This window comes from Pleurodeles waltl, chromosome 2_1, assembly GCF_031143425.1.
Source record: "Pleurodeles waltl isolate 20211129_DDA chromosome 2_1, aPleWal1.hap1.20221129, whole genome shotgun sequence".
Classification (NCBI taxonomy): Eukaryota; Metazoa; Chordata; class Amphibia; order Caudata; family Salamandridae; genus Pleurodeles; species Pleurodeles waltl.
In genome coordinates, this window is record NC_090438.1 from 525,987,593 (window position 1) to 526,015,374 (window position 27,782).

General features: G+C 32.4%; 7 non-coding genes across 7 annotated transcripts; all 7 read right to left on the reverse strand.

Annotated features, from left to right (window-relative positions):
* Nucleotides 1-222: 222 nt before the first annotated feature.
* Nucleotides 223-295, reverse strand: TRNAQ-CUG (transfer RNA glutamine (anticodon CUG)). The gene has a single exon. It is a non-coding gene; the product is annotated as a tRNA-Gln (tRNA).
* A 6,949-nt stretch (nucleotides 296-7,244) lies between these two features.
* Nucleotides 7,245-7,317, reverse strand: TRNAQ-CUG (transfer RNA glutamine (anticodon CUG)). Its single transcript has one exon. It is a non-coding gene; the product is annotated as a tRNA-Gln (tRNA).
* Nucleotides 7,318-9,586: 2,269 nt separating this feature from the next.
* TRNAQ-CUG (transfer RNA glutamine (anticodon CUG)) lies at nucleotides 9,587-9,659 on the reverse strand. The gene has a single exon. It is a non-coding gene; the product is annotated as a tRNA-Gln (tRNA).
* Nucleotides 9,660-11,926: 2,267 nt separating this feature from the next.
* Nucleotides 11,927-11,999, reverse strand: TRNAQ-CUG (transfer RNA glutamine (anticodon CUG)). The gene has a single exon. It is a non-coding gene; the product is annotated as a tRNA-Gln (tRNA).
* A 4,609-nt stretch (nucleotides 12,000-16,608) lies between these two features.
* Nucleotides 16,609-16,681, reverse strand: TRNAQ-CUG (transfer RNA glutamine (anticodon CUG)). Its single transcript has one exon. It is a non-coding gene; the product is annotated as a tRNA-Gln (tRNA).
* Nucleotides 16,682-21,290: 4,609 nt separating this feature from the next.
* On the reverse strand, nucleotides 21,291-21,363 carry TRNAQ-CUG (transfer RNA glutamine (anticodon CUG)). The gene has a single exon. It is a non-coding gene; the product is annotated as a tRNA-Gln (tRNA).
* A 4,608-nt stretch (nucleotides 21,364-25,971) lies between these two features.
* TRNAQ-CUG (transfer RNA glutamine (anticodon CUG)) lies at nucleotides 25,972-26,044 on the reverse strand. Its single transcript has one exon. It is a non-coding gene; the product is annotated as a tRNA-Gln (tRNA).
* Between the last annotated feature and the right edge of the window lie 1,738 nt (nucleotides 26,045-27,782).

The window sequence follows — 27,782 nt, forward strand, 5'->3', positions numbered from 1 at the left end:
AAATGTGGATAGACAACATCTGTTTCTGATTTTCACCTCTACAGATTCAATATTTAATCATTTGTATTTTATATTTTCATGGAGCTACAAAGAAAGATATGGCTACATACACATCAATAGCTATATACAAGTTTATATGTATAAGTATATAAAGTGAAGATTATATTTTCTGAGACTAAAATTCTTAAAAGTCAATGGCATATTAAATTCTAAAAGGTTGGAAGGTCCCACCGAGATTTGAACTCGGATCACTGGATTCAGAGTCCAGAGTGCTGACAATTACACCATGGAAACCTCCATGAGTTGAGATTTTTTGCCATTGTGAAAGAAGAGAATGCCTCAGTTGGTAGCTTTATTGTTGCTGCAAAAACTATATCCCAATTGGATATTAATAGTAAAAAGAGCTATAATGCTATTTGTATTTTTTGAATGGCATCCTTCCATAAGTATTTTAAATATGTAAAAGTTTACCATATTATGAAAGTTATAAAATGTTGTTCGTTTTTGATTGTACAACAATAAAACCTTTTAAATTTACAAATTGCTGCAGCAGTATCTCTGTCTCTGGTAGAGGTGGTTCCATGGTATAATGGTTAGCTCTTTGAAATTTGAATTAAATTAACTGACTTCATCTTTAGTGGGCCGTTTTGTTGCTCATGAACTACTACTCATCTGTCAGCTGTGCTCATTGATTGCACACAGCAAATACCAGTAGGCTGAAATAGTCATTACATTATTGTTTTCTAAATGTCTTTCAGCTGTTTGCAAGTTGTAGAAACTCAAAATGTGCAATACATGTGACACAAAGGTCTTGTCAAAATACCTAGACATTTTTAAATCATATCCTGTTTCTCTCAAACACATTTCAGAGAGCTAATTCACAACACTACCTTTTTAACCTTCCTGTTATTGATCAGGACAAGATAGCACATTTTAAAGTAGACGCAGTCCTCAAAACAAAACTAGAGGAATCAAAATTGCAGCATTATTGAGATACAAGATTTGTCATTCTGAACATTAGTGTTGGAAATGTGTAGTACAAAGGTCCTCAGACAGATTTCCAAGAGTCAATCTGCAATCATAAAGTATAATCTTTTGATTAGATGTATTATAGGTAGATACTGATCTGATTTTCTTTTCACCACTATACACAACTCATGCGCACTGTATAAATCAGCTATATTGGTACAAAAACAATGAGCAAAAAACAACTATCTCAATTTCTGAATATATAGAAAAAAGAGGAAAAGATACTCATGATTCAAATGTGGATAAACATCAACTCTTTGTTATTTTCACCTCTACTAGCTATATTTAGTTATGATTTATATGTTTATATTTTAATATAGTCATACACACTCGCACTGCTACATATGCATAAATACTTATCTATAGGGTAATAAGTCACAGTAAGTTCTTAAATATTACATTTTTCAAACCAAACATTCCAACAAGTAAAGGCAAACAATAATCTTACAGCTCAGGAAGGTCAAACTGAAATTTGAACAGGGATCACTGGATTAAGTGTTCAAGGTGCCTACCATTACATTATGGACGGCTTCTGTACTAGTGTGAAGTTTCCATTGTTACCGAAGATAATTCCTCAGTTTGCCGCTTATATGTTATTGCAAAAAGATACCCCATGTGGTAAGGAATATCCAACAAAGTTTAATGTTATATAACTGCTTTGGGCAACATCCTTTCCAAGCAGTTTTAAATATGCAAATGTTTACCAAAATATGAAATTAATAAAATGCTGTTCATCTTAGTTTGCGTAATATTAAAAACTACCATATTTCAAAATTGCTGCAGCAATTTGTGCTTTTTTTTTTTAGCATGAGTGGTTCTATGATGTAATGGTTAGCACTTGGGCCTTTGAATCCAGCTATCTGAGTTCAAATCGCTGTGGGGCCATTTTACAAATATATCAGGGGGTTTTTCAAACTCATTTCAGAAGGATTACTCAAGACACTACATTTTTAAATCTTCTGTTTACTGATAATGTAAATGGGGCATAATTTAATTAACAAGCATCCATAAACCATGAGTAGAGGAATCAAAAGTGGGGTATTACTGCGATTGAAGAAATACAGTTTTGATGTTAACCTTGAAACTGAAAAAGGAAACAAACTTCACACTGATTTTCAATGGTAATTCCACAATCAAAAAATACTCTCATTTGATTAGACGTATCATAGGTATTAATCTTGTTTTCTCTTTCAAAATAATTAACATATGAAATGCACTGTAGAAGTAAAGAATATGGTCAGAAATAAATGAGCAAAAAGTAACTATCTCATTTCCTGGACATAGAGAAGATAGAGGAAAATCTACTTGTGTTAAAATGTGGATAGACAACATCTGTTTCTGATTTTCACCTCTACAGATTCAATATTTAATCATTTGTATTTTATATTTTCATGGAGCTACAAAGAAAGATATGGCTACATAGACATCGATAGCTATATACAAGTTTATATGTATAAGTATATAAAGTGAAGATTATATTTTCTGAGACTAAAATTCTTAAAAGTCAATGGCATATTAAATTCTAAAAGGTTGGAAGGTCCCACCGAGATTTGAAATCGGATCACTGGATTCAGAGTCCAGAGTGCTGACCATTACAGCATGGAACCCTCCATGAGTTTAGATTTTTTGCCATTGTGAAATAAATGAATGCCTCAGTGGGTAGCTGTATTGTTGCTGCAAAAACTATATCCCAATTGGATATTAATAGTAAAAAGAGTTATAATGCTATTTGTATTTTTTGAATGGCATCCTTCCATAAGTATTTTAAATATGTAAAAGATTACCATATTATGAAAGTTATAAAATGTTGTTCGTTTTTGATTGTACAACAATAAAACCTTTTACATTTACAAATTGCTGCAGCAGTATCTCTGTCTCTGGTAGAGGTGGTTCCATGGTATAATGGTTAGCTCTTTGAAATTTGAATTAAATTATCTGACTTCATCTTTAGTGGGCCGTTTTGTTGCTCATGAACTACTACTCATCTGTCAGCTTTGCTCATTGATTGCACACAGCAAATGCCAGTAGGCTGAAGTAGTCATTACATTATTGTTTTCTAAATGTCTTTCAGCTGTTTGCAAGTTGTAGAAACTCAAAATGTGCAATACATGTGACACAAAGGTCTTGTCAAAATACCTAGACATTTTTAAATCATATCCTGTTTTTCTCAAACACATTTCAGAGAGCTAATTCACAACACTACCTTTTTAACCTTCCTGTTATTGATCAGGACAAGATAGCACATTTTAAAGTAGACGCAGTCCTCAAAACAAAACTAGAGGAATCAAAATTGCAGCATTATTGAGATACAAGATTTGTCATTCTGAACATTAGTGTTGGAATTGTGTAGTAGAAAGGTCCTCAGACAGATTTCCAAGAGTCAATCTGCAATCATAAAGTATAATCTTTTGATTAGATGTATTATAGGTAGATACTGATCTGATTTTCTTTTCACCACTATACACAACTCATGCGCACTGTATAAATCAGCTATATTGTTACAAAAACAATGAGCAAAAAACAACTATCTCAATTTCTGAATATATAGAAAAAAGAGGAAAAGATACTCATGATTCAAATGTGGATAGGCATCAACTCTTTGTTATTTTCACCTCTACTAGCTATGTTTAGTTATGATTTATATGTTTATATTTTAATATAGTCATACACACTCGCACTGCTACATATGCATAAATACTTATCTATAGGGTAATAAGTCACAGTAAGTTCTTAAATATTACATTTTTCAAACCAAAAATTCCAACAAGTAAAGGCAAACAATAATCTTACAGCTCAGGAAGGTCAAACTGAGATGTGAACAGGGATCACTGGATTAAGTGTTCAAGGTGCCTACCATTACATTATGGAAGGCTTCTGTACTAGTGTGAAGTTTCCATTGTGACCGAAGAGAATTCCTCAGTTTGCCGCTTATATGTTATTGCAAAAAGATATCCCATGTGGTAAGTAATATCCAACAAAGTTTAATGTTATATAACTGCTTTGGGCAACATCCTTTCCAAGCCGTTTTAAATATGCAAATGTTTACCAAAATATGAAAGTAATAAAATGCAGTTCATCTTAGTTTGCGTAATATTAAAAACTACCATCTTTCCAAATTGCTGCAGCAATCTGTGCTTTTTTTTTATCATGAGTGGTTCTATGATGTAATGGTTAGCACTTGCGCCTTTGAATCCAGCTATCTGAGTTCAAATCGCTGTGGGGCCATTTTACAAATGTATCAGGGGTTTTTTCAAACTCATTTCAGAAGGATTACTCAAGACACTACATTTTTTAATCTTCTGTTTACTGATAATGTAAATGGGGCATGATTTAATTAACAAGCCTCCATAAACCATGAGTAGAGGAATCAAAAGTGGGGTATTACTGTGATTGAAGAAATACAGTTTTGATGTTAACCTTGAAACTGAAAAAGGAAACAAACTTCACACTGATTTTCAATGGTAATTCCACAATCAAAAAATACTCTCATTTGATTAGACGTATCATAGGTATTAATCTTGTTTTCTCTTTCAAAATAATGAACATATGAAATGCACTGTAGAAGTTAAGAATATGGTCAGAAAGAAATGAGCAAAAAGTAACTATCTCATTTCCTGGACATAGAGAAGATAGAGGAAAATCTACTTGTGTTAAAATGTGGATAGACAACATCTGTTTCTGATTTTCACCTCTACAGATTCAATATTTAATCATTTGTATTTTATATTTTCATGGAGCTACAAAGAAAGATATGGCTACATAGACATCGATAGCTATATACAAGTTTCTATGTATAAGTATATAAAGTGAAGATTATATTTTCTGAGACTAAAATTCTTAAAAGTCAATGGCATATTAAATTCTAAAAGGTTGGAAGGTCCCACCGAGATTTGAAATCGGATCACTGGATTCAGAGTCCAGAGTGCTGACCATTACAGCATGGAACCCTCCATGAGTTTAGATTTTTTGCCATTGTGAAATAAATGAATGCCTCAGTGGGTAGCTGTATTGTTGCTGCAAAAACTATATCCCAATTGGATATTAATAGTAAAAAGAGTTATAATGCTATTTGTATTTTTTGAATGGCATCCTTCATTAAGTATTTTAAATATGTAAAAGATTACCATATTATGAAAGTTATAAAATGTTGTTCGTTTTTGATTGTACAACAATAAAACCTTTTACATTTACAAATTGCTGCAGCAGTATCTCTGTCTCTGGTAGAGGTGGTTCCATGGTATAATGGTTAGCTCTTTGAAATTTGAATTAAATTATCTGACTTCATCTTTAGTGGGCCGTTTTGTTGCTCATGAACTACTACTCATCTGTCAGCTTTGCTCATTGATTGCACACAGCAAATGCCAGTAGGCTGAAGTAGTCATTACATTATTGTTTTCTAAATGTCTTTCAGCTGTTTGCAAGTTGTAGAAACTCAAAATGTGCAATACATGTGACACAAAGGTCTTGTCAAAATACCTAGACATTTTTAAATCATATCCTGTTTTTCTCAAACACATTTCAGAGAGCTAATTCACAACACTACCTTTTTAACCTTCCTGTTATTGATCAGGACAAGATAGCACATTTTAAAGTAGACGCAGTCCTCAAAAGAAAACTAGAGGAATCAAAATTGCAGCATTATTGAGATACAAGATTTGTCATTCTGAACATTAGTGTTGGAATTGTGTAGTAGAAAGGTCCTCAGACAGATGTCCAAGAGTCAATCTGCAATCATAAAGTATAATCTTTTGATTAGATGTATTATAGGTAGATACTGATCTGATTTTCTTTTCACCACTATACACAACTCATGCGCACTGTATAAATCAGCTATATTGTTACAAAAACAATGAGCAAAAAACAACTATCTCAATTTCTGAATATATAGAAAAAAGAGGAAAAGATACTCATGATTCAAATGTGGATAGGCATCAACTCTTTGTTATTTTCACCTCTACTAGCTATGTTTAGTTATGATTTATATGTTTATATTTTAATATAGTCATACACACTCGCACTGCTACATATGCATAAATACTTATCTATAGGGTAATAAGTCACAGTAAGTTCTTAAATATTACATTTTTCAAACCAAAAATTCCAACAAGTAAAGGCAAACAATAATCTTACAGCTCAGGAAGGTCAAACTGAGATGTGAACAGGGATCACTGGATTAAGTGTTCAAGGTGCCTACCATTACATTATGGAAGGCTTCTGTACTAGTGTGAAGTTTCCATTGTGACCGAAGAGAATTCCTCAGTTTGCCGCTTATATGTTATTGCAAAAAGATATCCCATGTGGTAAGTAATATCCAACAAAGTTTAATGTTATATAACTGCTTTGGGCAACATCCTTTCCAAGCCGTTTTAAATATGCAAATGTTTACCAAAATATGAAAGTAATAAAATGCAGTTCATCTTAGTTTGCGTAATATTAAAAACTACCATCTTTCCAAATTGCTGCAGCAATCTGTGCTTTTTTTTAATCATGAGTGGTTCTATGATGTAATGGTTAGCACTTGCGCCTTTGAATCCAGCTATCTGAGTTCAAATCGCTGTGGGGCCATTTTACAAATGTATCAGGGGTTTTTTCAAACTCATTTCAGAAGGATTACTCAAGACACTACATTTTTTAATCTTCTGTTTACTGATAATGTAAATGGGGCATGATTTAATTAACAAGCCTCCATAAACCATGAGTAGAGGAATCAAAAGTGGGGTATTACTGTGATTGAAGAAATACAGTTTTGATGTTAACCTTGAAACTGAAAAAGGAAACAAACTTCACACTGATTTTCAATGGTAATTCCACAATCAAAAAATACTCTCATTTGATTAGACGTATCATAGGTATTAATCTTGTTTTCTCTTTCAAAATAATTAACATATGAAATGCACTGTAGAAGTTAAGAATATGGTCAGAAAGAAATGAGCAAAAAGAAACTATCTAATTTCCTGGACATGGAGAAGATAGAGGAAAATCTACTTGTGTTAAAATGTGGATAGACAACATCTGTTTCTGATTTTCACCTCTACAGATTCAATATTTAATCATTTGTATTTTATATTTTCATGGAGCTACAAAGAAAGATATGGCTACATACACATCAATAGCTATATACAAGTTTATATGTATAAGTATATAAAGTGAAGATTATATTTTCTGAGACTAAAATTCTTAAAAGTCAATGGCATATTAAATTCTAAAAGGTTGGAAGGTCCCACCGAGATTTGAACTCGGATCACTGGATTCAGAGTCCAGAGTGCTGACAATTACACCATGGAAACCTCCATGAGTTGAGATTTTTTGCCATTGTGAAAGAAGAGAATGCCTCAGTTGGTAGCTTTATTGTTGCTGCAAAAACTATATCCCAATTGGATATTAATAGTAAAAAGAGCTATAATGCTATTTGTATTTTTTGAATGGCATCCTTCCATAAGTATTTTAAATATGTAAAAGTTTACCATATTATGAAAGTTATAAAATGTTGTTCGTTTTTGATTGTACAACAATAAAACCTTTTAAATTTACAAATTGCTGCAGCAGTATCTCTGTCTCTGGTAGAGGTGGTTCCATGGTATAATGGTTAGCTCTTTGAAATTTGAATTAAATTAACTGACTTCATCTTTAGTGGGCCGTTTTGTTGCTCATGAACTACTACTCATCTGTCAGCTGTGCTCATTGATTGCACACAGCAAATACCAGTAGGCTGAAATAGTCATTACATTATTGTTTTCTAAATGTCTTTCAGCTGTTTGCAAGTTGTAGAAACTCAAAATGTGCAATACATGTGACACAAAGGTCTTGTCAAAATACCTAGACATTTTTAAATCATATCCTGTTTCTCTCAAACACATTTCAGAGAGCTAATTCACAACACTACCTTTTTAACCTTCCTGTTATTGATCAGGACAAGATAGCACATTTTAAAGTAGACGCAGTCCTCAAAACAAAACTAGAGGAATCAAAATTGCAGCATTATTGAGATACAAGATTTGTCATTCTGAACATTAGTGTTGGAAATGTGTAGTACAAAGGTCCTCAGACAGATTTCCAAGAGTCAATCTGCAATCATAAAGTATAATCTTTTGATTAGATGTATTATAGGTAGATACTGATCTGATTTTCTTTTCACCACTATACACAACTCATGCGCACTGTATAAATCAGCTATATTGGTACAAAAACAATGAGCAAAAAACAACTATCTCAATTTCTGAATATATAGAAAAAAGAGGAAAAGATACTCATGATTCAAATGTGGATAAACATCAACTCTTTGTTATTTTCACCTCTACTAGCTATATTTAGTTATGATTTATATGTTTATATTTTAATATAGTCATACACACTCGCACTGCTACATATGCATAAATACTTATCTATAGGGTAATAAGTCACAGTAAGTTCTTAAATATTACATTTTTCAAACCAAACATTCCAACAAGTAAAGGCAAACAATAATCTTACAGCTCAGGAAGGTCAAACTGAAATTTGAACAGGGATCACTGGATTAAGTGTTCAAGGTGCCTACCATTACATTATGGACGGCTTCTGTACTAGTGTGAAGTTTCCATTGTTACCGAAGATAATTCCTCAGTTTGCCGCTTATATGTTATTGCAAAAAGATACCCCATGTGGTAAGGAATATCCAACAAAGTTTAATGTTATATAACTGCTTTGGGCAACATCCTTTCCAAGCAGTTTTAAATATGCAAATGTTTACCAAAATATGAAATTAATAAAATGCTGTTCATCTTAGTTTGCGTAATATTAAAAACTACCATATTTCAAAATTGCTGCAGCAATTTGTGCTTTTTTTTTTTAGCATGAGTGGTTCTATGATGTAATGGTTAGCACTTGGGCCTTTGAATCCAGCTATCTGAGTTCAAATCGCTGTGGGGCCATTTTACAAATATATCAGGGGGTTTTTCAAACTCATTTCAGAAGGATTACTCAAGACACTACATTTTTAAATCTTCTGTTTACTGATAATGTAAATGGGGCATAATTTAATTAACAAGCCTCCATAAACCATGAGTAGAGGAATCAAAAGTGGGGTATTACTGCGATTGAAGAAATACAGTTTTGATGTTAACCTTGAAACTGAAAAAGGAAACAAACTTCACACTGATTTTCAATGGTAATTCCACAATCAAAAAATACTCTCATTTGATTAGACGTATCATAGGTATTAATCTTGTTTTCTCTTTCAAAATAATTAACATATGAAATGCACTGTAGAAGTAAAGAATATGGTCAGAAAGAAATGAGCAAAAAGAAACTATCTAATTTCCTGGACATGGAGAAGATAGAGGAAAATCTATTTGTGTTAAAATGTGGATAGACAACATCTGTTTCTGATTTTCACCTCTACAGATTCAATATTTAATCATTTGTATTTTATATTTTCATGGAGCTACAAAGAAAGATATGGCTACATACACATCGATAGCTATATACAAGTTTATATGTATAAGTATATAAAGTGAAGATTATATTTTCTGAGACTAAAATTCTTAAAAGTCAATGGCATATTAAATTCTAAAAGGTTGGAAGGTCCCACCGAGATTTGAACTCGGATCACTGGATTCAGAGTCCAGAGTGCTGACAATTACACCATGGAAACCTCCATGAGTTGAGATTTTTTGCCATTGTGAAAGAAGAGAATGCCTCAGTTGGTAGCTTTATTGTTGCTGCAAAAACTATATCCCAATTGGATATTAATAGTAAAAAGAGCTATAATGCTATTTGTATTTTTTGAATGGCATCCTTCCATAAGTATTTTAAATATGTAAAAGTTTACCATATTATGAAAGTTATAAAATGTTGTTCGTTTTTGATTGTACAACAATAAAACCTTTTAAATTTACAAATTGCTGCAGCAGTATCTCTGTCTCTGGTAGAGGTGGTTCCATGGTATAATGGTTAGCTCTTTGAAATTTGAATTAAATTAACTGACTTCATCTTTAGTGGGCCGTTTTGTTGCTCATGAACTACTACTCATCTGTCAGCTGTGCTCATTGATTGCACACAGCAAATACCAGTAGGCTGAAATAGTCATTACATTATTGTTTTCTAAATGTCTTTCAGCTGTTTGCAAGTTGTAGAAACTCAAAATGTGCAATACATGTGACACAAAGGTCTTGTCAAAATACCTAGACATTTTTAAATCATATCCTGTTTCTCTCAAACACATTTCAGAGAGCTAATTCACAACACTACCTTTTTAACCTTCCTGTTATTGATCAGGACAAGATAGCACATTTTAAAGTAGACGCAGTCCTCAAAACAAAACTAGAGGAATCAAAATTACAGCATTATTGAGATACAAGATTTGTCATTCTGAACATTAGTGTTGGAAATGTGTAGTACAAAGGTCCTCAGACAGATTTCCAAGAGTCAATCTGCAATCATAAAGTATAATCTTTTGATTAGATGTATTATAGGTAGATACTGATCTGATTTTCTTTTCACCACTATACACAACTCATGCGCACTGTATAAATCAGCTATATTGGTACAAAAACAATGAGCAAAAAACAACTATCTCAATTTCTGAATATATAGAAAAAAGAGGAAAAGATACTCATGATTCAAATGTGGATAGGCATCAACTCTTTGTTATTTTCACCTCTACTAGCTATGTTTAGTTATGATTTATATGTTTATATTTTAATATAGTCATACACACTCGCACTGCTACATATGCATAAATACTTATCTATAGGGTAATAAGTCACAGTAAGTTCTTAAATATTACATTTTTCAAACCAAAAATTCCAACAAGTAAAGGCAAACAATAATCTTACAGCTCAGGAAGGTCAAACTGAGATGTGAACAGGGATCACTGGATTAAGTGTTCAAGGTGCCTACCATTACATTATGGAAGGCTTCTGTACTAGTGTGAAGTTTCCATTGTGACCGAAGAGAATTCCTCAGTTTGCCGCTTATATGTTATTGCAAAAAGATATCCCATGTGGTAAGTAATATCCAACAAAGTTTAATGTTATATAACTGCTTTGGGCAACATCCTTTCCAAGCCGTTTTAAATATGCAAATGTTTACCAAAATATGAAAGTAATAAAATGCAGTTCATCTTAGTTTGCGTAATATTAAAAACTACCATCTTTCCAAATTGCTGCAGCAATCTGTGCTTTTTTTTTATCATGAGTGGTTCTATGATGTAATGGTTAGCACTTGCGCCTTTGAATCCAGCTATCTGAGTTCAAATCGCTGTGGGGCCATTTTACAAATGTATCAGGGGTTTTTTCAAACTCATTTCAGAAGGATTACTCAAGACACTACATTTTTTAATCTTCTGTTTACTGATAATGTAAATGGGGCATGATTTAATTAACAAGCCTCCATAAACCATGAGTAGAGGAATCAAAAGTGGGGTATTACTGTGATTGAAGAAATACAGTTTTGATGTTAACCTTGAAACTGAAAAAGGAAACAAACTTCACACTGATTTTCAATGGTAATTCCACAATCAAAAAATACTCTCATTTGATTAGACGTATCATAGGTATTAATCTTGTTTTCTCTTTCAAAATAATTAACATATGAAATGCACTGTAGAAGTTAAGAATATGGTCAGAAAGAAATGAGCAAAAAGAAACTATCTAATTTCCTGGACATGGAGAAGATAGAGGAAAATCTATTTGTGTTAAAATGTGGATAGACATCATCTGTTTCTGATTTTCACCTCTACAGATTCAATATTTAATCATTTGTATTTTATATTTTCATGGAGCTACAAAGAAAGATATGGCTACATACACATCGATAGCTATATACAAGTTTATATGTATAAGTATATAAAGTGAAGATTATATTTTCTGAGACTAAAATTCTTAAAAGTCAATGGCATATTAAATTCTAAAAGGTTGGAAGGTCCCACCGAGATTTGAACTCGGATCACTGGATTCAGAGTCCAGAGTGCTGACAATTACACCATGGAAACCTCCATGAGTTGAGATTTTTTGCCATTGTGAAAGAAGAGAATGCCTCAGTTGGTAGCTTTATTGTTGCTGCAAAAACTATATCCCAATTGGATATTAATAGTAAAAAGAGCTATAATGCTATTTGTATTTTTTGAATGGCATCCTTCCATAAGTATTTTAAATATGTAAAAGTTTACCATATTATGAAAGTTATAAAATGTTGTTCGTTTTTGATTGTACAACAATAAAACCTTTTAAATTTACAAATTGCTGCAGCAGTATCTCTGTCTCTGGTAGAGGTGGTTCCATGGTATAATGGTTAGCTCTTTGAAATTTGAATTAAATTAACTGACTTCATCTTTAGTGGGCCGTTTTGTTGCTCATGAACTACTACTCATCTGTCAGCTGTGCTCATTGATTGCACACAGCAAATACCAGTAGGCTGAAATAGTCATTACATTATTGTTTTCTAAATGTCTTTCAGCTGTTTGCAAGTTGTAGAAACTCAAAATGTGCAATACATGTGACACAAAGGTCTTGTCAAAATACCTAGACATTTTTAAATCATATCCTGTTTCTCTCAAACACATTTCAGAGAGCTAATTCACAACACTACCTTTTTAACCTTCCTGTTATTGATCAGGACAAGATAGCACATTTTAAAGTAGACGCAGTCCTCAAAACAAAACTAGAGGAATCAAAATTGCAGCATTATTGAGATACAAGATTTGTCATTCTGAACATTAGTGTTGGAAATGTGTAGTACAAAGGTCCTCAGACAGATTTCCAAGAGTCAATCTGCAATCATAAAGTATAATCTTTTGATTAGATGTATTATAGGTAGATACTGATCTGATTTTCTTTTCACCACTATACACAACTCATGCGCACTGTATAAATCAGCTATATTGGTACAAAAACAATGAGCAAAAAACAACTATCTCAATTTCTGAATATATAGAAAAAAGAGGAAAAGATACTCATGATTCAAATGTGGATAAACATCAACTCTTTGTTATTTTCACCTCTACTAGCTATATTTAGTTATGATTTATATGTTTATATTTTAATATAGTCATACACACTCGCACTGCTACATATGCATAAATACTTATCTATAGGGTAATAAGTCACAGTAAGTTCTTAAATATTACATTTTTCAAACCAAACATTCCAACAACTAAAGGCAAACAATAATCTTACAGCTCAGGAAGGTCAAACTGAAATTTGAACAGGGATCACTGGATTAAGTGTTCAAGGTGCCTACCATTACATTATGGACGGCTTCTGTACTAGTGTGAAGTTTCCATTGTTACCGAAGATAATTCCTCAGTTTGCCGCTTATATGTTATTGCAAAAAGATACCCCATGTGGTAAGGAATATCCAACAAAGTTTAATGTTATATAACTGCTTTGGGCAACATCCTTTCCAAGCAGTTTTAAATATGCAAATGTTTACCAAAATATGAAATTAATAAAATGCTGTTCATCTTAGTTTGCGTAATATTAAAAACTACCATATTTCAAAATTGCTGCAGCAATTTGTGCTTTTTTTTTTTAGCATGAGTGGTTCTATGATGTAATGGTTAGCACTTGGGCCTTTGAATCCAGCTATCTGAGTTCAAATCGCTGTGGGGCCATTTTACAAATATATCAGGGGGTTTTTCAAACTCATTTCAGAAGGATTACTCAAGACACTACATTTTTAAATCTTCTGTTTACTGATAATGTAAATGGGGCATAATTTAATTAACAAGCCTCCATAAACCATGAGTAGAGGAATCAAAAGTGGGGTATTACTGCGATTGAAGAAATACAGTTTTGATGTTAACCTTGAAACTGAAAAAGGAAACAAACTTCACACTGATTTTCAATGGTAATTCCACAATCAAAAAATACTCTCATTTGATTAGACGTATCATAGGTATTAATCTTGTTTTCTCTTTCAAAATAATTAACATATGAAATGCACTGTAGAAGTAAAGAATATGGTCAGAAAGAAATGAGCAAAAAGTAACTATCTCATTTCCTGGACATAGAGAAGATAGAGGAAAATCTACTTGTGTTAAAATGTGGATAGACAACATCTGTTTCTGATTTTCACCTCTACAGATTCAATATTTAATCATTTGTATTTTATATTTTCATGGAGCTACAAAGAAAGATATGGCTACATAGACATCGATAGCTATATACAAGTTTATATGTATAAGTATATAAAGTGAAGATTATATTTTCTGAGACTAAAATTCTTAAAAGTCAATGGCATATTAAATTCTAAAAGGTTGGAAGGTCCCACCGAGATTTGAAATCGGATCACTGGATTCAGAGTCCAGAGTGCTGACCATTACAGCATGGAACCCTCCATGAGTTTAGATTTTTTGCCATTGTGAAATAAATGAATGCCTCAGTGGGTAGCTGTATTGTTGCTGCAAAAACTATATCCCAATTGGATATTAATAGTAAAAAGAGTTATAATGCTATTTGTATTTTTTGAATGGCATCCTTCCATAAGTATTTTAAATATGTAAAAGATTACCATATTATGAAAGTTATAAAATGTTGTTCGTTTTTGATTGTACAACAATAAAACCTTTTACATTTACAAATTGCTGCAGCAGTATCTCTGTCTCTGGTAGAGGTGGTTCCATGGTATAATGGTTAGCTCTTTGAAATTTGAATTAAATTATCTGACTTCATCTTTAGTGGGCCGTTTTGTTGCTCATGAACTACTACTCATCTGTCAGCTTTGCTCATTGATTACACACAGCAAATGCCAGTAGGCTGAAGTAGTCATTACATTATTGTTTTCTAAATGTCTTTCAGCTGTTTGCAAGTTGTAGAAACTCAAAATGTGCAATACATGTGACACAAAGGTCTTGTCAAAATACCTAGACATTTTTAAATCATATCCTGTTTTTCTCAAACACATTTCAGAGAGCTAATTCACAACACTACCTTTTTAACCTTCCTGTTATTGATCAGGACAAGATAGCACATTTTAAAGTAGACGCAGTCCTCAAAACAAAACTAGAGGAATCAAAATTGCAGCATTATTGAGATACAAGATTTGTCATTCTGAACATTAGTGTTGGAATTGTGTAGTAGAAAGGTCCTCAGACAGATTTCCAAGAGTCAATCTGCAATCATAAAGTATAATCTTTTGATTAGATGTATTATAGGTAGATACTGATCTGATTTTCTTTTCACCACTATACACAACTCATGCGCACTGTATAAATCAGCTATATTGTTACAAAAACAATGAGCAAAAAACAACTATCTCAATTTCTGAATATATAGAAAAAAGAGGAAAATATACTCATGATTCAAATGTGGATAGGCATCAACTCTTTGTTATTTTCACCTCTACTAGCTATGTTTAGTTATGATTTATATGTTTATATTTTAATATAGTCATACACACTCGCACTGCTACATATGCATAAATACTTATCTATAGGGTAATAAGTCACAGTAAGTTCTTAAATATTACATTTTTCAAACCAAAAATTCCAACAAGTAAAGGCAAACAATAATCTTACAGCTCAGGAAGGTCAAACTGAGATGTGAACAGGGATCACTGGATTAAGTGTTCAAGGTGCCTACCATTACATTATGGAAGGCTTCTGTACTAGTGTGAAGTTTCCATTGTGACCGAAGAGAATTCCTCAGTTTGCCGCTTATATGTTATTGCAAAAAGATATCCCATGTGGTAAGTAATATCCAACAAAGTTTAATGTTATATAACTGCTTTGGGCAACATCCTTTCCAAGCCGTTTTAAATATGCAAATGTTTACCAAAATATGAAAGTAATAAAATGCAGTTCATCTTAGTTTGCGTAATATTAAAAACTACCATCTTTCCAAATTGCTGCAGCAATCTGTGCTTTTTTTTTATCATGAGTGGTTCTATGATGTAATGGTTAGCACTTGCGCCTTTGAATCCAGCTATCTGAGTTCAAATCGCTGTGGGGCCATTTTACAAATGTATCAGGGGTTTTTTCAAACTCATTTCAGAAGGATTACTCAAGACACTACATTTTTTAATCTTCTGTTTACTGATAATGTAAATGGGGCATGATTTAATTAACAAGCCTCCATAAACCATGAGTAGAGGAATCAAAAGTGGGGTATTACTGTGATTGAAGAAATACAGTTTTGATGTTAACCTTGAAACTGAAAAAGGAAACAAACTTCACACTGATTTTCAATGGTAATTCCACAATCAAAAAATACTCTCATTTGATTAGACGTATCATAGGTATTAATCTTGTTTTCTCTTTCAAAATAATTAACATATGAAATGCACTGTAGAAGTTAAGAATATGGTCAGAAAGAAATGAGCAAAAAGAAACTATCTAATTTCCTGGACATGGAGAAGATAGAGGAAAATCTATTTGTGTTAAAATGTGGATAGACAACATCTGTTTCTGATTTTCACCTCTACAGATTCAATATTTAATCATTTGTATTTTATATTTTCATGGAGCTACAAAGAAAGATATGGCTACATACACATCGATAGCTATATACAAGTTTATATGTATAAGTATATAAAGTGAAGATTATATTTTCTGAGACTAAAATTCTTAAAAGTCAATGGCATATTAAATTCTAAAAGGTTGGAAGGTCCCACCGAGATTTGAACTCGGATCACTGGATTCAGAGTCCAGAGTGCTGACAATTACACCATGGAAACCTCCATGAGTTGAGATTTTTTGCCATTGTGAAAGAAGAGAATGCCTCAGTTGGTAGCTTTATTGTTGCTGCAAAAACTATATCCCAATTGGATATTAATAGTAAAAAGAGCTATAATGCTATTTGTATTTTTTGAATGGCATCCTTCCATAAGTATTTTAAATATGTAAAAGTTTACCATATTATGAAAGTTATAAAATGTTGTTCGTTTTTGATTGTACAACAATAAAACCTTTTAAATTTACAAATTGCTGCAGCAGTATCTCTGTCTCTGGTAGAGGTGGTTCCATGGTATAATGGTTAGCTCTTTGAAATTTGAATTAAATTAACTGACTTCATCTTTAGTGGGCCGTTTTGTTGCTCATGAACTACTACTCATCTGTCAGCTGTGCTCATTGATTGCACACAGCAAATACCAGTAGGCTGAAATAGTCATTACATTATTGTTTTCTAAATGTCTTTCAGCTGTTTGCAAGTTGTAGAAACTCAAAATGTGCAATACATGTGACACAAAGGTCTTGTCAAAATACCTAGACATTTTTAAATCATATCCTGTTTCTCTCAAACACATTTCAGAGAGCTAATTCACAACACTACCTTTTTAACCTTCCTGTTATTGATCAGGACAAGATAGCACATTTTAAAGTAGACGCAGTCCTCAAAACAAAACTAGAGGAATCAAAATTGCAGCATTATTGAGATACAAGATTTGTCATTCTGAACATTAGTGTTGGAAATGTGTAGTACAAAGGTCCTCAGACAGATTTCCAAGAGTCAATCTGCAATCATAAAGTATAATCTTTTGATTAGATGTATTATAGGTAGATACTGATCTGATTTTCTTTTCACCACTATACACAACTCATGCGCACTGTATAAATCAGCTATATTGGTACAAAAACAATGAGCAAAAAACAACTATCTCAATTTCTGAATATATAGAAAAAAGAGGAAAAGATACTCATGATTCAAATGTGGATAAACATCAACTCTTTGTTATTTTCACCTCTACTAGCTATATTTAGTTATGATTTATATGTTTATATTTTAATATAGTCATACACACTCGCACTGCTACATATGCATAAATACTTATCTATAGGGTAATAAGTCACAGTAAGTTCTTAAATATTACATTTTTCAAACCAAACATTCCAACAAGTAAAGGCAAACAATAATCTTACAGCTCAGGAAGGTCAAACTGAAATTTGAACAGGGATCACTGGATTAAGTGTTCAAGGTGCCTACCATTACATTATGGACGGCTTCTGTACTAGTGTGAAGTTTCCATTGTTACCGAAGATAATTCCTCAGTTTGCCGCTTATATGTTATTGCAAAAAGATACCCCATGTGGTAAGGAATATCCAACAAAGTTTAATGTTATATAACTGCTTTGGGCAACATCCTTTCCAAGCAGTTTTAAATATGCAAATGTTTACCAAAATATGAAATTAATAAAATGCTGTTCATCTTAGTTTGCGTAATATTAAAAACTACCATATTTCAAAATTGCTGCAGCAATTTGTGCTTTTTTTTTTTAGCATGAGTGGTTCTATGATGTAATGGTTAGCACTTGGGCCTTTGAATCCAGCTATCTGAGTTCAAATCGCTGTGGGGCCATTTTACAAATATATCAGGGGGTTTTTCAAACTCATTTCAGAAGGATTACTCAAGACACTACATTTTTAAATCTTCTGTTTACTGATAATGTAAATGGGGCATAATTTAATTAACAAGCCTCCATAAACCATGAGTAGAGGAATCAAAAGTGGGGTATTACTGCGATTGAAGAAATACAGTTTTGATGTTAACCTTGAAACTGAAAAAGGAAACAAACTTCACACTGATTTTCAATGGTAATTCCACAATCAAAAAATACTCTCATTTGATTAGACGTATCATAGGTATTAATCTTGTTTTCTCTTTCAAAATAATTAACATATGAAATGCACTGTAGAAGTAAAGAATATGGTCAGAAAGAAATGAGCAAAAAGTAACTATCTCATTTCCTGGACATAGAGAAGATAGAGGAAAATCTACTTGTGTTAAAATGTGGATAGACAACATCTGTTTCTGATTTTCACCTCTACAGATTCAATATTTAATCATTTGTATTTTATATTTTCATGGAGCTACAAAGAAAGATATGGCTACATAGACATCGATAGCTATATACAAGTTTATATGTATAAGTATATAAAGTGAAGATTATATTTTCTGAGACTAAAATTCTTAAAAGTCAATGGCATATTAAATTCTAAAAGGTTGGAAGGTCCCACCGAGATTTGAAATCGGATCACTGGATTCAGAGTCCAGAGTGCTGACCATTACAGCATGGAACCCTCCATGAGTTTAGATTTTTTGCCATTGTGAAATAAATGAATGCCTCAGTGGGTAGCTGTATTGTTGCTGCAAAAACTATATCCCAATTGGATATTAATAGTAAAAAGAGTTATAATGCTATTTGTATTTTTTGAATGGCATCCTTCCATAAGTATTTTAAATATGTAAAAGATTACCATATTATGAAAGTTATAAAATGTTGTTCGTTTTTGATTGTACAACAATAAAACCTTTTACATTTACAAATTGCTGCAGCAGTATCTCTGTCTCTGGTAGAGGTGGTTCCATGGTATAATGGTTAGCTCTTTGAAATTTGAATTAAATTATCTGACTTCATCTTTAGTGGGCCGTTTTGTTGCTCATGAACTACTACTCATCTGTCAGCTTTGCTCATTGATTGCACACAGCAAATGCCAGTAGGCTGAAGTAGTCATTACATTATTGTTTTCTAAATGTCTTTCAGCTGTTTGCAAGTTGTAGAAACTCAAAATGTGCAATACATGTGACACAAAGGTCTTGTCAAAATACCTAGACATTTTTAAATCATATCCTGTTTTTCTCAAACACATTTCAGAGAGCTAATTCACAACACTACCTTTTTAACCTTCCTGTTATTGATCAGGACAAGATAGCACATTTTAAAGTAGACGCAGTCCTCAAAAGAAAACTAGAGGAATCAAAATTGCAGCATTATTGAGATACAAGATTTGTCATTCTGAACATTAGTGTTGGAATTGTGTAGTAGAAAGGTCCTCAGACAGATTTCCAAGAGTCAATCTGCAATCATAAAGTATAATCTTTTGATTAGATGTATTATAGGTAGATACTGATCTGATTTTCTTTTCACCACTATACACAACTCATGCGCACTGTATAAATCAGCTATATTGTTACAAAAACAATGAGCAAAAAACAACTATCTCAATTTCTGAATATATAGAAAAAAGAGGAAAATATACTCATGATTCAAATGTGGATAGGCATCAACTCTTTGTTATTTTCACCTCTACTAGCTATGTTTAGTTATGATTTATATGTTTATATTTTAATATAGTCATACACACTCGCACTGCTACATATGCATAAATACTTATCTATAGGGTAATAAGTCACAGTAAGTTCTTAAATATTACATTTTTCAAACCAAAAATTCCAACAAGTAAAGGCAAACAATAATCTTACAGCTCAGGAAGGTCAAACTGAGATGTGAACAGGGATCACTGGATTAAGTGTTCAAGGTGCCTACCATTACATTATGGAAGGCTTCTGTACTAGTGTGAAGTTTCCATTGTGACCGAAGAGAATTCCTCAGTTTGCCGCTTATATGTTATTGCAAAAAGATATCCCATGTGGTAAGTAATATCCAACAAAGTTTAATGTTATATAACTGCTTTGGGCAACATCCTTTCCAAGCCGTTTTAAATATGCAAATGTTTACCAAAATATGAAAGTAATAAAATGCAGTTCATCTTAGTTTGCGTAATATTAAAAACTACCATCTTTCCAAATTGCTGCAGCAATCTGTGCTTTTTTTTTATCATGAGTGGTTCTATGATGTAATGGTTAGCACTTGCGCCTTTGAATCCAGCTATCTGAGTTCAAATCGCTGTGGGGCCATTTTACAAATGTATCAGGGGTTTTTTCAAACTCATTTCAGAAGGATTACTCAAGACACTACATTTTTTAATCTTCTGTTTACTGATAATGTAAATGGGGCATGATTTAATTAACAAGCCTCCATAAACCATGAGTAGAGGAATCAAAAGTGGGGTATTACTGTGATTGAAGAAATACAGTTTTGATGTTAACCTTGAAACTGAAAAAGGAAACAAACTTCACACTGATTTTCAATGGTAATTCCACAATCAAAAAATACTCTCATTTGATTAGACGTATCATAGGTATTAATCTTGTTTTCTCTTTCAAAATAATTAACATATGAAATGCACTGTAGAAGTTAAGAATATGGTCAGAAAGAAATGAGCAAAAAGAAACTATCTAATTTCCTGGACATGGAGAAGATAGAGGAAAATCTATTTGTGTTAAAATGTGGATAGACAACATCTGTTTCTGATTTTCACCTCTACAGATTCAATATTTAATCATTTGTATTTTATATTTTCATGGAGCTACAAAGAAAGATATGGCTACATACACATCGATAGCTATATACAAGTTTATATGTATAAGTATATAAAGTGAAGATTATATTTTCTGAGACTAAAATTCTTAAAAGTCAATGGCATATTAAATTCTAAAAGGTTGGAAGGTCCCACCGAGATTTGAACTCGGATCACTGGATTCAGAGTCCAGAGTGCTGACAATTACACCATGGAAACCTCCATGAGTTGAGATTTTTTGCCATTGTGAAAGAAGAGAATGCCTCAGTTGGTAGCTTTATTGTTGCTGCAAAAACTATATCCCAATTGGATATTAATAGTAAAAAGAGCTATAATGCTATTTGTATTTTTTGAATGGCATCCTTCCATAAGTATTTTAAATATGTAAAAGTTTACCATATTATGAAAGTTATAAAATGTTGTTCGTTTTTGATTGTACAACAATAAAACCTTTTAAATTTACAAATTGCTGCAGCAGTATCTCTGTCTCTGGTAGAGGTGGTTCCATGGTATAATGGTTAGCTCTTTGAAATTTGAATTAAATTAACTGACTTCATCTTTAGTGGGCCGTTTTGTTGCTCATGAACTACTACTCATCTGTCAGCTGTGCTCATTGATTGCACACAGCAAATACCAGTAGGCTGAAATAGTCATTACATTATTGTTTTCTAAATGTCTTTCAGCTGTTTGCAAGTTGTAGAAACTCAAAATGTGCAATACATGTGACACAAAGGTCTTGTCAAAATACCTAGACATTTTTAAATCATATCCTGTTTCTCTCAAACACATTTCAGAGAGCTAATTCACAACACTACCTTTTTAACCTTCCTGTTATTGATCAGGACAAGATAGCACATTTTAAAGTAGACGCAGTCCTCAAAACAAAACTAGAGGAATCAAAATTGCAGCATTATTGAGATACAAGATTTGTCATTCTGAACATTAGTGTTGGAAATGTGTAGTACAAAGGTCCTCAGACAGATTTCCAAGAGTCAATCTGCAATCATAAAGTATAATCTTTTGATTAGATGTATTATAGGTAGATACTGATCTGATTTTCTTTTCACCACTATACACAACTCATGCGCACTGTATAAATCAGCTATATTGGTACAAAAACAATGAGCAAAAAACAACTATCTCAATTTCTGAATATATAGAAAAAAGAGGAAAAGATACTCATGATTCAAATGTGGATAAACATCAACTCTTTGTTATTTTCACCTCTACTAGCTATATTTAGTTATGATTTATATGTTTATATTTTAATATAGTCATACACACTCGCACTGCTACATATGCATAAATACTTATCTATAGGGTAATAAGTCACAGTAAGTTCTTAAATATTACATTTTTCAAACCAAACATTCCAACAAGTAAAGGCAAACAATAATCTTACAGCTCAGGAAGGTCAAACTGAAATTTGAACAGGGATCACTGGATTAAGTGTTCAAGGTGCCTACCATTACATTATGGACGGCTTCTGTACTAGTGTGAAGTTTCCATTGTTACCGAAGATAATTCCTCAGTTTGCCGCTTATATGTTATTGCAAAAAGATACCCCATGTGGTAAGGAATATCCAACAAAGTTTAATGTTATATAACTGCTTTGGGCAACATCCTTTCCAAGCAGTTTTAAATATGCAAATGTTTACCAAAATATGAAATTAATAAAATGCTGTTCATCTTAGTTTGCGTAATATTAAAAACTACCATATTTCAAAATTGCTGCAGCAATTTGTGCTTTTTTTTTTTAGCATGAGTGGTTCTATGATGTAATGGTTAGCACTTGGGCCTTTGAATCCAGCTATCTGAGTTCAAATCGCTGTGGGGCCATTTTACAAATATATCAGGGGGTTTTTCAAACTCATTTCAGAAGGATTACTCAAGACACTACATTTTTAAATCTTCTGTTTACTGATAATGTAAATGGGGCATAATTTAATTAACAAGCCTCCATAAACCATGAGTAGAGGAATCAAAAGTGGGGTATTACTGCGATTGAAGAAATACAGTTTTGATGTTAACCTTGAAACTGAAAAAGGAAACAAACTTCACACTGATTTTCAATGGTAATTCCACAATCAAAAAATACTCTCATTTGATTAGACGTATCATAGGTATTAATCTTGTTTTCTCTTTCAAAATAATTAACATATGAAATGCACTGTAGAAGTAAAGAATATGGTCAGAAAGAAATGAGCAAAAAGTAACTATCTCATTTCCTGGACATAGAGAAGATAGAGGAAAATCTACTTGTGTTAAAATGTGGATAGACAACATCTGTTTCTGATTTTCACCTCTACAGATTCAATATTTAATCATTTGTATTTTATATTTTCATGGAGCTACAAAGAAAGATATGGCTACATAGACATCGATAGCTATATACAAGTTTATATGTATAAGTATATAAAGTGAAGATTATATTTTCTGAGACTAAAATTCTTAAAAGTCAATGGCATATTAAATTCTAAAAGGTTGGAAGGTCCCACCGAGATTTGAAATCGGATCACTGGATTCAGAGTCCAGAGTGCTGACCATTACAGCATGGAACCCTCCATGAGTTTAGATTTTTTGCCATTGTGAAATAAATGAATGCCTCAGTGGGTAGCTGTATTGTTGCTGCAAAAACTATATCCCAATTGGATATTAATAGTAAAAAGAGTTATAATGCTATTTGTATTTTTTGAATGGCATCCTTCCATAAGTATTTTAAATATGTAAAAGATTACCATATTATGAAAGTTATAAAATGTTGTTCGTTTTTGATTGTACAACAATAAAACCTTTTACATTTACAAATTGCTGCAGCAGTATCTCTGTCTCTGGTAGAGGTGGTTCCATGGTATAATGGTTAGCTCTTTGAAATTTGAATTAAATTATCTGACTTCATCTTTAGTGGGCCGTTTTGTTGCTCATGAACTACTACTCATCTGTCAGCTTTGCTCATTGATTGCACACAGCAAATGCCAGTAGGCTGAAGTAGTCATTACATTATTGTTTTCTAAATGTCTTTCAGCTGTTTGCAAGTTGTAGAAACTCAAAATGTGCAATACATGTGACACAAAGGTCTTGTCAAAATACCTAGACATTTTTAAATCATATCCTGTTTTTCTCAAACACATTTCAGAGAGCTAATTCACAACACTACCTTTTTAACCTTCCTGTTATTGATCAGGACAAGATAGCACATTTTAAAGTAGACGCAGTCCTCAAAAGAAAACTAGAGGAATCAAAATTGCAGCATTATTGAGATACAAGATTTGTCATTCTGAACATTAGTGTTGGAATTGTGTAGTAGAAAGGTCCTCAGACAGATTTCCAAGAGTCAATCTGCAATCATAAAGTATAATCTTTTGATTAGATGTATTATAGGTAGATACTGATCTGATTTTCTTTTCACCACTATACACAACTCATGCGCACTGTATAAATCAGCTATATTGTTACAAAAACAATGAGCAAAAAACAACTATCTCAATTTCTGAATATATAGAAAAAAGAGGAAAAGATACTCATGATTCAAATGTGGATAGGCATCAACTCTTTGTTATTTTCACCTCTACTAGCTATGTTTAGTTATGATTTATATGTTTATATTTTAATATAGTCATACACACTCGCACTGCTACATATGCATAAATACTTATCTATAGGGTAATAAGTCACAGTAAGTTCTTAAATATTACATTTTTCAAACCAAAAATTCCAACAAGTAAAGGCAAACAATAATCTTACAGCTCAGGAAGGTCAAACTGAGATGTGAACAGGGATCACTGGATTAAGTGTTCAAGGTGCCTACCATTACATTATGGAAGGCTTCTGTACTAGTGTGAAGTTTCCATTGTGACCGAAGAGAATTCCTCAGTTTGCCGCTTATATGTTATTGCAAAAAGATATCCCATGTGGTAAGTAATATCCAACAAAGTTTAATGTTATATAACTGCTTTGGGCAACATCCTTTCCAAGCCGTTTTAAATATGCAAATGTTTACCAAAATATGAAAGTAATAAAATGCAGTTCATCTTAGTTTGCGTAATATTAAAAACTACCATCTTTCCAAATTGCTGCAGCAATCTGTGCTTTTTTTTATCATGAGTGGTTCTATGATGTAATGGTTAGCACTTGCGCCTTTGAATCCAGCTATCTGAGTTCAAATCGCTGTGGGGCCATTTTACAAATGTATCAGGGGTTTTTTCAAACTCATTTCAGAAGGATTACTCAAGACACTACATTTTTTAATCTTCTGTTTACTGATAATGTAAATGGGGCATGATTTAATTAACAAGCCTCCATAAACCATGAGTAGAGGAATCAAAAGTGGGGTATTACTGTGATTGAAGAAATACAGTTTTGATGTTAACCTTGAAACTGAAAAAGGAAACAAACTTCACACTGATTTTCAATGGTAATTCCACAATCAAAAAATACTCTCATTTGATTAGACGTATCATAGGTATTAATCTTGTTTTCTCTTTCAAAATAATTAACATATGAAATGCACTGTAGAAGTTAAGAATATGGTCAGAAAGAAATGAGCAAAAAGAAACTATCTAATTTCCTGGACATGGAGAAGATAGAGGAAAATCTATTTGTGTTAAAATGTGGATAGACAACATCTGTTTCTGATTTTCACCTCTACAGATTCAATATTTAATCATTTGTATTTTATATTTTCATGGAGCTACAAAGAAAGATATGGCTACATACACATCGATAGCTATATACAAGTTTATATGTATAAGTATATAAAGTGAAGATTATATTTTCTGAGACTAAAATTCTTAAAAGTCAATGGCATATTAAATTCTAAAAGGTTGGAAGGTCCCACCGAGATTTGAACTCGGATCACTGGATTCAGAGTCCAGAGTGCTGACAATTACACCATGGAAACCTCCATGAGTTGAGATTTTTTGCCATTGTGAAAGAAGAGAATGCCTCAGTTGGTAGCTTTATTGTTGCTGCAAAAACTATATCCCAATTGGATATTAATAGTAAAAAGAGCTATAATGCTATTTGTATTTTTTGAATGGCATCCTTCCATAAGTATTTTAAATATGTAAAAGTTTACCATATTATGAAAGTTATAAAATGTTGTTCGTTTTTGATTGTACAACAATAAAACCTTTTAAATTTACAAATTGCTGCAGCAGTATCTCTGTCTCTGGTAGAGGTGGTTCCATGGTATAATGGTTAGTTCTTTGAAATTTGAATTAAATTAACTGACTTCATCTTTAGTGGGCCGTTTTGTTGCTCATGAACTACTACTCATCTGTCAGCTGTGCTCATTGATTGCACACAGCAAATACCAGTAGGCTGAAATAGTCATTACATTATTGTTTTCTAAATGTCTTTCAGCTGTTTGCAAGTTGTAGAAACTCAAAATGTGCAATACATGTGACACAAAGGTCTTGTCAAAATACCTAGACATTTTTAAATCATATCCTGTTTCTCTCAAACACATTTCAGAGAGCTAATTCACAACACTACCTTTTTAACCTTCCTGTTATTGATCAGGACAAGATAGCACATTTTAAAGTAGACGCAGTCCTCAAAACAAAACTAGAGGAATCAAAATTACAGCATTATTGAGATACAAGATTTGTCATTCTGAACATTAGTGTTGGAAATGTGTAGTACAAAGGTCCTCAGACAGATTTCCAAGAGTCAATCTGCAATCATAAAGTATAATCTTTTGATTAGATGTATTATAGGTAGATACTGATCTGATTTTCTTTTCACCACTATACACAACTCATGCGCACTGTATAAATCAGCTATATTGGTACAAAAACAATGAGCAAAAAACAACTATCTCAATTTCTGAATATATAGAAAAAAGAGGAAAAGATACTCATGATTCAAATGTGGATAAACATCAACTCTTTGTTATTTTCACCTCTACTAGCTATATTTAGTTATGATTTATATGTTTATATTTTAATATAGTCATACACACTCGCACTGCTACATATGCATAAATACTTATCTATAGGGTAATAAGTCACAGTAAGTTCTTAAATATTACATTTTTCAAACCAAACATTCCAACAAGTAAAGGCAAACAATAATCTTACAGCTCAGGAAGGTCAAACTGAAATTTGAACAGGGATCACTGGATTAAGTGTTCAAGGTGCCTACCATTACATTATGGACGGCTTCTGTACTAGTGTGAAGTTTCCATTGTTACCGAAGATAATTCCTCAGTTTGCCGCTTATATGTTATTGCAAAAAGATACCCCATGTGGTAAGGAATATCCAACAAAGTTTAATGTTATATAACTGCTTTGGGCAACATCCTTTCCAAGCAGTTTTAAATATGCAAATGTTTACCAAAATATGAAATTAATAAAATGCTGTTCATCTTAGTTTGCGTAATATTAAAAACTACCATATTTCAAAATTGCTGCAGCAATTTGTGCTTTTTTTTTTTAGCATGAGTGGTTCTATGATGTAATGGTTAGCACTTGGGCCTTTGAATCCAGCTATCTGAGTTCAAATCGCTGTGGGGCCATTTTACAAATATATCAGGGGGTTTTTCAAACTCATTTCAGAAGGATTACTCAAGACACTACATTTTTAAATCTTCTGTTTACTGATAATGTAAATGGGGCATAATTTAATTAACAAGCC